This window comes from Pteronotus mesoamericanus, unplaced genomic scaffold (genome assembly GCF_021234165.1).
Source record: "Pteronotus mesoamericanus isolate MK-2021 breed Mesoamerican mustached bat unplaced genomic scaffold, CSHL_Meso_final contig_164, whole genome shotgun sequence".
NCBI classification, from domain to species: domain Eukaryota; kingdom Metazoa; phylum Chordata; class Mammalia; order Chiroptera; family Mormoopidae; genus Pteronotus; species Pteronotus mesoamericanus.
The window spans coordinates 714,404-726,741 of NW_026555065.1; the positions used below are offsets into that span (position 1 = coordinate 714,404).

The 12,338-nt window shown below is 45.9% G+C and overlaps 1 long non-coding RNA gene across 1 annotated transcript; it reads right to left on the reverse strand.

The window, feature by feature from the left end:
* Positions 1-701: 701 nt before the first annotated feature.
* On the reverse strand, positions 702-5,644 carry LOC129063200 (uncharacterized). The gene is made up of 3 exons (XR_008528333.1): positions 5,605-5,644; positions 4,335-4,465; positions 702-788 (listed from the first exon to the last, which is right to left on the reverse strand). It is a non-coding gene; the product is annotated as an uncharacterized LOC129063200 (long non-coding RNA).
* Between the last annotated feature and the right edge of the window lie 6,694 nt (positions 5,645-12,338).

Here is a 12,338-nt window from a genome sequence, read left to right on the forward strand (position 1 = left end):
AGAGTCAGGTCTGTGTCTTCCAGAAGCCATCCAGTGGGCCATGTGAATGGCTTGAATCAAATCTTTCCCTTTGTCAGAACAACAAGTTGGATTGCCTGCTGCTGAGTAGGGGGTTGTTGATGGTAGGGGATTAGTGACATTTACTTAGAGAAGAGATGCCCCCTCATTGACTACTGGGGGCATAGCCAGAAGATGACCAGGATGAGTTGTCCAACTGCTATTCCTTCAAGCTAATGTTCATGAGTGTTCACCATATCCCTGGCTCTGTTATAAACACTTAACATCTATAAATAGGTCTTTTACAACGACCCATTTTATAGATGAAAATAGTGAGCTATGTCACACATTGTTTACAAAGAGAGGTAGTCTGAGCCAGCATGGACTGTTGGCTTTGTGCATGGTGCTGAATATCTCAGGGCCCTGTTCTCAATTACTCACAATAATAATGAGTCAGGAGAGCATGAATAATACAAATTCCTTGTATTAATCAAAAAGGGTCAATTAAAAAAATTTGTCCAGGTGGCAGTGGAAGTAAATGAATTCACCAATAATTGAGATAATGGATGCTATAGGGCCAAGAGGAGTGCTTGGCACAGCGTATGTCCTCCTGGACATGCAGGAGCTCAGTCTCAGCCCACAGGCCAAGGGCTAGGTGCCTCGGATGGGCACTGCGCAGGGGCCACACTGATCTTTGCAGGAGAGTGTGGGCTTACATCCAGAGGCAAAGCTGAGGTCCAGGGCCAAATACAACGGTGGGCAAAAGAAGGTTCACAGTTGTTCATATTTACCTAAAAGATAAATCATAGGTAAGGATACAAAATAATAACAATATAAGAAGAAGACAAATAATACAATAATTAATAAATAATAATACAAGAATGAACTGTTTTATGTACTCGAGTCTATAAACCTACTTTTGCTATATAGTTCAATCAGGAATCAATCTGGGACTTCAAGACCAGAGCTGAGTCCAGACTTAAGGTTCTCGGGTGCAGCCTGGGCGTTCTTTCTGGTCAGTGGGGCAGAGCTGCAGAAGGGGTCCGTGCAGTTGTCAGGAAGGGGGGATGAGGGAGCTGGAAGGTCTGAATGCAGAGTAGCTCTCAACTAATTCTGAACACAGACTGGTTTCCTTCATTCTGAACCTAATGAGTGTCATTAGTGCATTGGTGACATTTGGGGTGCCTTGGAGCTCTATATTTCTAGTCAACACCTTTTATTAATACCTTCAGCCTGGTCAGCGTTCATTAGGGTATTGGGTCCAGCCAGTGTATTTCAAGGAAGGACCATTGTTCAAAGCTGTGCACAAAAGCAGGTTAGGGAGAAATAGACAAAATTCTCCAAGACAGAATGGGAACCAATAGGGACAAATACAAAGTCATGCAGTGAAGTTCAAAATATCATTGCACAGATGGATTGAGGGGTTAGTCTGGACAACACATTACAACTCACTCACTTGGCCACAAGTTTAAAGTGACCTTAAATTATAATTTGACACAGCTGCTAGGAAAAGCTATTGCAAATTTAGCCTGCATTTCTAGATGCATAGTGTTTCGGTCAAGGGAGCTGTCCTCGGGACTGGCTGGACTTCATGGGGATATTGGGTCAAACTGGTGAAAAATATTAGCTATTAACCAGCAGCCCAAGAGCTGGATCAAATGACACATTTTGTTTGGATTACAGAATGCTGTAAGAAAAGATTTTTTAAAAAAACACCTGATCTGATAAAAATTGAAAGTTTTCAAATAGAAACCCAGATTTCCAGCAACTTTTGAAAAGTTCAAAAGATCTAGCACAATCTTTTTTTTTTTTATTTTTATTTCTTTTCCTAGCAGCATCCTTTAGTGGCAATACTTGGCTGGGTCTGAGCAGTATCTGCTTCCTTTAGATCAAGCGTGTGCTGGCCAGTTTGTCACAGGGCTCACCACTCCCTGTTTCCTCCAACAGGGAACTGGCAGAGAAAAACTTCTGTGTATCCACATCTCTATGAAAAGCCGAAAAATGAAAGAGTGAGGGCCGTGTGATTTCACTGGACCCGCACTGCTCTATTTATTTTCAGTTCTAGTCTTGTGTCTGGAGAAGTTTGTATTTGCAGTTTGAGGGCAGTATACATAGAAGAAGAAATGTAGCATACAGGAAGGTTTTGTGGGCCAGGGTTAGAATGGTATGGCTGTATGTGTTTATCTTGGAGAAGAAAGGCCTAGAGATGCGTGATTGTGGAGTGCAGATACTGAAGAACTGTCGCAGAGCACAGGGACTGACCAGCCTATGTGTTATTTCAGTGGGGAGACCAGGTGACAAGAGTTCCAGAAAAGTTGACTTCAGCTCCATTTATGGATCAGTTTTTGAGCAACCAAGCCTTCCGAATAGGAATGAGTTGTCAAGAGAAGTGGAGAGCTGGGAGAGGTAAGGCAGAAGTTGTCACAGGATGGAATAGAAAGAACTAAGGAGTTGATGGTGTAGAGGCGGGAGTTTGGGTCCTGCCATTCACTGTGGCCTTGAATAAGTTACTTAACTTGATGCCTGTAAAGCAGACATTAAAATCATACTATGTTTTAGAGCTGGGGTGAAGGTAAAATTAAAGAGTGTAAGTGAATTATTTTGTATATTGTTTGTCATGTAGTAAACGTTCAATGAATATTAGCTATTATTATTTGCAGTTGGGAAAAAGGTTGGATAATTTCTTTCTAAGAGCATTGCCAAGTCTAAGTTCTGTGATTTTAGGTCTCATTCATCTCCATTTCCTCTTTCCAAGAAGTTGCTGAAAAGAAAGAAAATGAGTGAATTTCAATCTCATTTCCTTTTATTGCTTCTCCCACCAAGGCACTTCTAACTCATGAAATGGCCACAGGCTAACTATGTAAACTGCAGACTTTATTTTTAGCTCTTTCTATGGCCTCTTCTTTTGTGCCAGACATCCTGGGAGCCTGCAAAGGTCTGCAGAAGATATGCTCATTTGGAAATGTTTGCTCATCTCCATTTCTTCAAATTTAAAGTTGATTGCCCTAAGACCTTTACTCTGTAGTGGTGATGTCAATGGGCTGAATCAAGTTCAAGATCAATCAGCTTCTTATTAAATGAACCTGGAAGAAGCAGACAGGCAAATGTAAAATGCTGGGCCATTAAATTGAGACAGAGACTTCTCCTTTTGAACATGGGAGAGCTGTGCACTGGCTGTTCAGGCTGCTGGGCATGTGGTTTTATGGCTACATTTGGTAGAGAAGAGGACAATTTTGAGAAAGACACAAGCTGTTTCTTTTTCTAGCAGAAGCTGGTAGTGGAAGACACTGCAAAATATATACCCATTCCTCCTTCCTTCTTATGAGTCAAACCCCCATTGTGTGGGATGTAAATGTGCCTAGTTAGTCCATCACCCTTCCCCCTCCGTACAGTTGGTTCTGACCAAGGAAACACAGGTTGTTTCATTACATGAGCATGATAAATTGCTTAATGTTTAAGTCAATGTGTGTCAGGTGTTCTATTTACTTCCAGCCAAACAGAATCTCTGCAGTTCTCAAATCCTCAACTGGGTATCCAACAATTCAATTCAATTCTGATACTTTCTACCTGAAGTTAGCATCAGACCCTGCAAGGTAAGGGCTCAGTCCCACAAGACTGTACCCACCTCAGGTCCTAGTCGTGTACTCCTGACCAATCAGCTATAAATCAGGGATTCTCAGGAAACTCCCCCTCACATGAGATCTGATCATTTGCTAAAATGGTTTTACTTCTGTTTACTGGTTTATGATCTCAGTCAGGAGCAGCTCAATGGAAGAGATGCACAGGGCGAGGTGTGAGTGTATGTGTGGGGTTTTCAGTCCTTCTCCGGGCACCGCCCTGCCAGCACTTCCACGCATTCACCAACCTGGAGGCACTGCGAACCCTGTTTAGAGGTTTTTATGGAGATCTTATTACACAGGCATGACTGACTAAATCATTGGCCACTGGTGACTGAACTGGAGGTAAGATAGGGTAGGGCTCAAAATTCCAACCTTTAATTGTGCCTTGGCCCTTCTGGCCCATCCTGAAGCTATCTAAGAGGGGCCCCAGCCCCCAGTTATCTCATTAACATACAAAAGACAGTATCATTCTGTCTGGGAGATGCCAAGGGTTTTAGCAGTTCTGTGCGAGGAACCAGGAACCAGGCACAATGATCAAATATTTATTTTTTATTATACCAGAGAATCCTATCTGATTTATAAGTCCAGCTATTTACTAGATGTTTACAGTAATTTTCACTGTATAACCAAACTTAGTGGCTGAAAACAGCCACCGATTTATTATTTCTCATGACCCTGTGGGTTGATGGAGGATAGCTGACCAATTCTTCTACTCACCTCTCTTGGGGTCTCATGTGGGTACAGTCAGGCAGTCCGGGATGGCTTTACTCCAATATCTGGCACCTTGGCAGGAACAACTGAAAGACTGGGCCCCCTCTCTCTCTCTACATGGTCTTTCTACATGGCAGCTGGATCCCAAAAAGAAACATTCCAGGAGGGCACATTCCAACATACAAGGATTGATCAAGCCTTTGCTTCCATCACGCTTGCTAATGACCCACTGGCTAAGCCCAGTTAAAAGTCTACCACACCAGGATGTTGTAGAAGTGAAATATTCTTTATGTAGAGGATAGAACTATATAAGCTCCCAGGTCTCTTCTAAATAGTAGATTCCTCCGTTTTACAATATTTTTCATTATTTCATTCTTTTCCCTTTCTTACTCTTTTGTTTTTCTCTTTTAATAACTAGCCCTCACCCCCCAAGAGCAAAAAATGTGCTGAATTCCTACAGAAGCATACCTGTGAATGAGCATCCAGGAAGTAGGACTTGAACTCTTTAAACTAGTGTTATAAACTGAGCCTACAGACATGTTTTGATTGGCGCTCAGTTTTTAAATGCAGGGGAATTTCATATTAGACTTAAGATTCCCGGTGTGTCTTGAAAATTTTAAACAGCAGCTATTCCTGGGCCCACATTCTTCCATACCAGTAACAGGCAAGAGGTGAGTAGAGGCTCCCCTTTCAGAAGTGTTACAGAGTGGACCCGTTTGGAAGCCCAGACACTGCTGTAGAAACAAGCCCCCTCCCCCAGGGCCTTTCTGTTCAAGGTTCATCTTTGCCTGTCATCAGTATAAACTGTGGCTCCCGATCCCAGAGTTTGGTTAAAAGGAAAGGAACTATTTATTCAAAAGTTACACAGGTTTAGAGTAATGGTAGAATGTCGCCATTAAATTTCAAAGTCACTTTAAAACAACCCCCCCCACACACAGTCCTGCCTTCCCGGGCTTTGCTCAGTCAGGTCAGTCTCAGAACATGCCAACCAGTAATACTGGCCCCCAGAAGAAAAAAAAAACCTGAAGTGCACAGCACCATCAGAAGAACTGCCATCTCCAGTTCTTAATCCAAAACCACAGGGCACCTCCTCATGGCCCGCCAGGGAGAGTCCTTTCACCCCTTTTCTTCCCGCACGGTCCCGCTGCAGCCGCCACTGCCGCCGCCCGCCGACCCGGCCCCCGGCCCCCGGCCCCCTTGGCCCCACCCCCAACCCCGGCCCGGCCCAGGCCACGGCCCGGCCCAGGCCACCGCCCCTCCCGCCCCACCCCCTCACCTCCAGTTCCTCCTGGCCGCCTGCGTTTCCTTTAAATCCCAGCTGGGAACCTCCTTCAGGACCCCATTTCCGACTCCACCCACAATCGCTACACCTGCTAGCACTCCTGTATTCTCTGCCTTTCTTGGCTGCTATAGTTATTCCAGGCAGGCTTTGGCCCTGTGGCGTGGAGTGAACCATTTCCAAGCTCCAACCCAGGCGCTATACCTGGCGGAGCTGCCTGACAGTTACATCATGGGTTAAAGTCATGCATACCTTTCTGGTTCCACCCAGGCTGTGAGACTAGTCCGCTGTTATTAATATGCAAAGTAACTTTCAAACCTTGTGTTGCTGCTTTTCCCAACCCCCAAGCTAGACTTGTCACTGGTGCCTGTAATTAGCTGACACCAATTACAGAAGGGCCAGGGGTCTCCAGTTTACTATAGTCTTCACTACTCCATGTTGTCTTGTTCAATTTGGAACCACTGGTTTTAATTTGATTTGTCTGCTTCATTCATTTCTATTATCTGTCTGGCCTCGAAGGTTTTTGAGTTGTAACCTCTGCTTTAAACTTAATCTGAATTTTCTCTCTCTCACCATCCTCCTCCCAAATTTATCTTCACTCAACAAAATGTGCTCATTGTTGTTTCCCATTCGCAAACCGTAGTTCCATTACTGTGCCTTATCTAAAGCCTTTCCCAGCTTGAGGTCAGCTCATCAAATAATGCCTTGTCTTTCATTTGAGCAGTACCCCAAATCCCACCTCCTTTAAAAGCTTATCTTGATTTGATAATTATAAAGCAGTAGTGGATCATCTGGATTCAACTCTGTTTAAATCCAGGACTTTGGATTCTAGTCCTCCTTCATAATGTCTCAAGTTAAATCTTGATTACAAATGCCACTGTTTCTGGATTATAGAAAGATGTCCAAGACAAAAGGACAGAGTTTTCATGTAAAGTAATACTCAATGATGTGAGGACCAAGAAACACAACTGAGTCCTTTTCAAAGAGACACATTTGGCCCAAATTTGGAGAATCATTGAGGGCAGCGCTCTCAAATTTTGGTCCAAAGAGTGGCAGCACCAGCTTGCTAAAAAATGCAAAGCCTCAAGCCTTACCCCTGACCTGGTAGATCAGACACCCCCGGGAATGGAGCCCGGCAATGTGTATTTTAATGAGTCTTCCAGGTTGTTCTGATGCACTGATCTAGAGCCATCCATACCATTAGACCTCATGGTTCCACTTGAGGAGCTAAGCAGAGTAAGTGAATGGTTCCCCATGGGGCAGCTGGTTCCCCATGGGACACTGCCTTTTTTATGTTTTCTGAAGTCCCTCTAGACTGCAAGTCAGTGATTCCCAAAGTGGCTCAGCATCGGCACCACCAGAGGAACAGTGTCCACCTTATCCCCACCCCCACCTCCCACCCTTCCAAATCAGTAGGTCTGGGGGCTGGAGCCTGGAAGTGTGCAGCTCTGACAAGCTCCTAGGGGATGCCAGTGATCACTTAGGCTTGGAAACCATTTGTGGAAAGTACTTGCCAATGGGTTCTTGTCGTTTCGCCTCTCACTAAGCAGAGGTTGAGGCAATCTGACACTGGAGTTCCTAGAAAACTGCTTTCTAAGCCTATTAATCCTGCCGCTAGTTTTGGAGGGCTGCTGAGTTGGGGCACAGGGGCATCTGCGGAGTGACACACCTGTATGTACACCATGCTTCTGCATGCAAACTGCAGCTCTCCCGCCCACACGCCCACTTGGCCAAACAATTTGGTCGGCTTGCCCTTTGGGGCTTTCTTGTAATAGCATCTGACCCATAATATGCTTTCTGCCTGGCCACAGGGGATTGTTTGCAGACCTTCTGGAGGGTTAATAAATAAATGATGGGCTTCTTTCTGGCCACAGGAAATCATCTCAAGGTCAATGATATTACAGAGCAGGGCTTTTACAGAGCTTGCTAAGATTTAAAAAATCATCAGCTTCCACTAACCACATTGCCTCTTTTCTGAAACTTTGAAGCTTTGCTGCTGCAAAAAGGAGTGCAATTAAGCCTCGATAAAATTTTAATAGCGGGAATTATGCACTCTGCAACCAGCCTACAATTAGCTGTTGCTATGCTACGGGCAGAACCTAATCATGATAATGAGGCAAACAAAGGGAGGGAATTAATCAGGGCTGTAAGGTTAGTGCACAGCCGGTTCCATCTCAGAGCACTGATTTCTGAAACACAGCAGTTGGGCCCCTGGGAAATCTCAGTCCTACCCAAGGTTAGATTAGCTGGTGTGGGGTGGGTGTGTGTGCAATCTTCGACTAAGAAAAGCTACTTGCAGTATCATTCCTACCACCACTATAAGGATGCACTCACTTAAAAAAGTGATGATGCCCTACTCTGTATAGGAAACCATGCTAGATTCTGTGAGAGAAATACTGCTACACAGGACACAAACCTGCCCTCTAGGTCTTTGCTATTCCAATGGTTGTCATTGGACAAGCAGTATCAGTAGCACCCAGGAGCTTGTTAGCAATGCAGAACCTCAGGCCCATCCCAGACCTTCTGCATCACAGTTGGATCCTAACAGGTGATCTGTAGGCATGCTGAAGTGGGGACGCCCTGCTCTAGGAGATTTCAACCTAGTGATAATAACAGTTTTTACTATAGTTATAACAGCTACTGTTTTTGACAGGTTCTGAGTGAGGAATTCTACATGTGTGATTATTTCATTTAATCTTTACCATAATTGCATGAGGTTTTCTCCATTGTGCATGTGAAGAAATTGAGGCTCAGAGAAGTTAAGAAACTTGCCAGGTCACTGAACTAGGAGGAAGAGGAAACAATCATAATTCTAAGGTTTCCTGATTGTGAAGTCTGGGTTCTTAGCCCCTGGTCCAGAATGCCTCCAATCACACATAGATGGAGAGTGAATAAAGGTCATCACAATTCAGATTAGTATACGATAAAGGGTCATAAGGAGGCTGGTTGTAAGAGACCATAAAGGGGTTACGGTCCCTTTTTGTTGGGGTGATCAGGAATGGAGGAGGTAGATTTTAGCGGGAATTTAATAAGTAGGAATCGTATAGACATAATGGTGGGAAGGGCATTCCATGCCGCAGGATCAGCATAAACAAAGCACAATACTTGAAGGCATGAAGAATGCCCGTGGGACGAACAAGTAGAACACTTTTGTGATATGTGCGTGAGGCGGGGCTGGATTATGGAAGGTCTTGATTGTCAAGATAAAGGTTTGAATGTTATTAGGAGGTGATGAGGATCCATGGAGAGAGTCTGAGGTGGGGGTATATCGCAGTCTGGCCCAGCTCTAGAAAGAGCTTCTTAGATGTCATGAACTGGGTAGAGAAGAAAAGACCAGAGAGAAACCTGAGAGCCCCCAATCGCCATGGGGTCTGTGGGGTCTGAACTGGCGTCAGTGAGTTGGGAAAGTAAGGGGTGCCTAGGGATCCTCTGCTGGGGATAAGGGAGCCAGTCTCTGGGATGAGTCTCTGGGGACTGGGTGAGAACTGAGTCAGAGGAGAAGATGGTTTGGGGAGAAAAACGACAGTATGGTTTGAGATGTATGACATTGGACGTGATTCACAGCCTCTCATCAGTAATATCAATGTTCATTCCACAGACATGTATGGGGAAGGACAGCAACATGAATAAGGCACAGAGCAAACAAGAGATAGCTCACACTACCCGAGGACCATGTGTGGTACCTGAGCCCCGTGCTGTACAGGCCTTGCCCTTCTCACCCCACTACAGCCTCCTGAAGTGACTTGTCACCCAGTCCCGCAAAACCCAGGAGGCACATTATAGTCATCTGGGGAGCTTGAAAAAAAAATACCAGAACCCACCTCCCCCAAAAGATGTCTGCACAATTACTGAGCTGAGTGAGGGTCCTGGTCCAAGGCAGTGAAGGTCTCAGATGATTCTTGGTGGGACCTCTACTTCTGTTGATGCCCTTCAATGAAAGACCGCCCGGAACACATCTGCAGTTAAATGGGAATCATGGGAATTACAGGTGCATCCTCCCCATGAGAAGATGTTAGAAAGAACCTATGGGCTTTGATGGGGTGACTTGGGGGGGAGCCTAAGGAAGTGAGGGGGTTACTGTAGACTGAATGCCTGCAGAAATCAGGATAATTCTGACTAAATAGCTCAATAAATCTCATCTATAGGGAGGGGAGATTAGAATGAAGACAAAGTTGAAACGGATAGAGGTAGCAGTCACTCATCTTGCCAAGAGAAGCGGGTATTTTGTATTTGAGGGGGTGCGTAGAGTGACTTTGTTTTTGTCTGTGCTTAGACAAAATCATGAAATGGCCTTGCTTCATCTCTCTTTACCTTAGTCTCAGAGTAAACTTGCGTGGGGTTGGTATTCCGTGAAACCATTTATATCTGATAGGAGCATAGCTTGGCTTGGCTGTGCGTGTCAGGCCAGCCTCTGAATGTCAGGGGCTGCCATTTTTTCTTTCTCACCCTTCACACCCTCCTTATTACTCTCTATCCCCCATCCTCTCCCACCACCAGCAAAGGAAAGAGGAGACAGAGGAGAAGAGGAGGAAAGAGTGAAGAAGATTAAAAAATAAGGAAGCAAAAAAAGAGGAAAGAGGAAGAAACAGTGAGAGTGGGGGTGGGAGGAATAAACCTCATGGATTTATTTTGCTTCCCAGCTCCACACCGAACCACATCTCAGCAGAATGTGGGCAGCAGGACAGCAGGGCCCTGCAGCCCAGCACTCACTTGTTAGCAGTGACCTTGCTGCCCGTCACCCCTCTGAGGGAGTGTTCCTTCCCGCCATCTGTTTGGCATTGGGCAATTGGTGATGCTCAGCTTGATGTGAAGAGAAACCTGTTCATGAACGGGGAGCCAGCCTGCAGCTGTGTGTGTGCGTGTGCACGTGTGTGCACTCTGACTTAGAGAAATCTTGGCCAGACTGTTCCATAGGGACGTTGACACCCAAGGTGTGTTTGCCGAGGGCTCTCACTGAATCTGGAGTCTGGTCCCAGAGCAGGTGTCTGCAGCCTCCCCATACACTCCAACTTATCAAGAGGAGGAGGGGGCATGCGCCTGAGCCCTTTAATACCCCAACCTGGCTCAGGGGCTGCCGTCTGGGAGGCTGGCGCCATTCCTCTGCTTTGGAGCTGGCTCTGTGGAACTCATGCTTCCAGGACCTTGGAGGCAGCAGGGTCTAGGTGGCATCAAACATGTCTTGTCTGCTGTACCTTTCTGGTCTTGGCTCAGGCTTAACCTCTTCCTGGAAATCCTGTGCCTGCCCCGCCCTATTCAACCTTCTGGACTGAATGCAAATGTCTGCCTACCCGGTGCAATCAATGATCCCCTCCTCCAAGCTTGCAGAGGGAGGCTTCTCCTGATTTGCAGCTGTAGTTCGTATCTGTACTCCTTACCTGAGTGTCTATCTTACTGGACAGGGAGCTGGCTTATTTATTGCTTGGTCCCCAGCCCTTTGAACTTGGTCAGAGCATAGTAGACATTTGGTAAATAAATGTTTGGGAAAGGAAAGGAATGGGGGAGAGAGGACTGGATTGCCATTCTGAACACTAAGCAATGTCCGAGGGGGTGTGGGGGCTGCAGCAGCCCTCCCCCTGGCAGCTAAGTGTGGCCTGGTTGCTGCTGAAGACAGGCAGGGATTCCTCATTGGGGCCAAGCTGCAGCTGGTCCCCTGCCCCTTTCTCTTCCCATCTTACCAGAGCTTTGATGGAGTCCGGAGGGAAAGAGGCAGACATGGGAGAGTCTTAAACTCAGGAAGAATCTAGGCCACAGAGAGCAGCAGGAATCTTGATAGTAGTTCAGAAAGGCCTCAAAGGAAGCGGTGACTGGCAGGTGGTTCCCCTATCGACTTAATCTGCAATTTCTGTTCCTTCCTAGAATTAGCTTCTCACTGAAGCTACAGAGAAGAGTGAAACTAAACCAAAACCTAGAGCAAAGTTCCCACGGCAATAAGATGGGAAACTTGGGGACTAGAAAACATATACCCCTGAGTTCCTTTGGCACAAGCAGAGCTATTTCATCACTCATCTGGGGCAGCTGGGTCCCTGAGCAGCTGCAGGCTGTCTCCTGGCCCTAATTTGGCCCTGCAGGTGGACCTGTGTGCCATGAAGTTCAAATAAAGCTGGGTATCCTCTTTACAAACCCAAATTGTGCAGTGTTTCATGATGCACTTCAGCACCTGGAGCTTCAGTGGAGATGCTAAATGAAAATGATGATCAGCACACATGTAATGATCCATAGCATTTGTAATTGGTGAGACACATAAAGAGAATAGGGAGAGGCAGTTAATATAGGAGGGATTTCTTTTCTCATTTTTTTTCAGCTTGAGATGATTGCAGTGGTCCATACCTCAGTACTTGTCAAACCTGTCAAGTCCTACCTCTGGCTACGTTGGGAGCCACAGAGCCCTTGTTTCAGAAATTCAGAACGCCAGCCCAGGCGAGGGAGAAGTGGTGAGAAAGTTGGGAATCACATTTGAAATGTCCTCCTGGGTGTACCCCTGTGGGGCATCAAAGGGCACAGGGGCAAGGTGTTGGCCCTAATGATTTCAAGAGGCCCCTCAGCATAGTGGAGTGAAGTCTTGGAAGTCCTATAGGCCAGGGTTCAAATCCCGGCTCCACTACCTCCTAGTTTTGGGATCTTAGACAAAGCACTTAAGCTCCCAAGCTTGTGTTCCATCTTCTGTTATAAAGAGATCGTGGCCCTCCTCCAAGGCTGTTGGGATTTGGATTAAATTAAAGGAGATGCCCTAT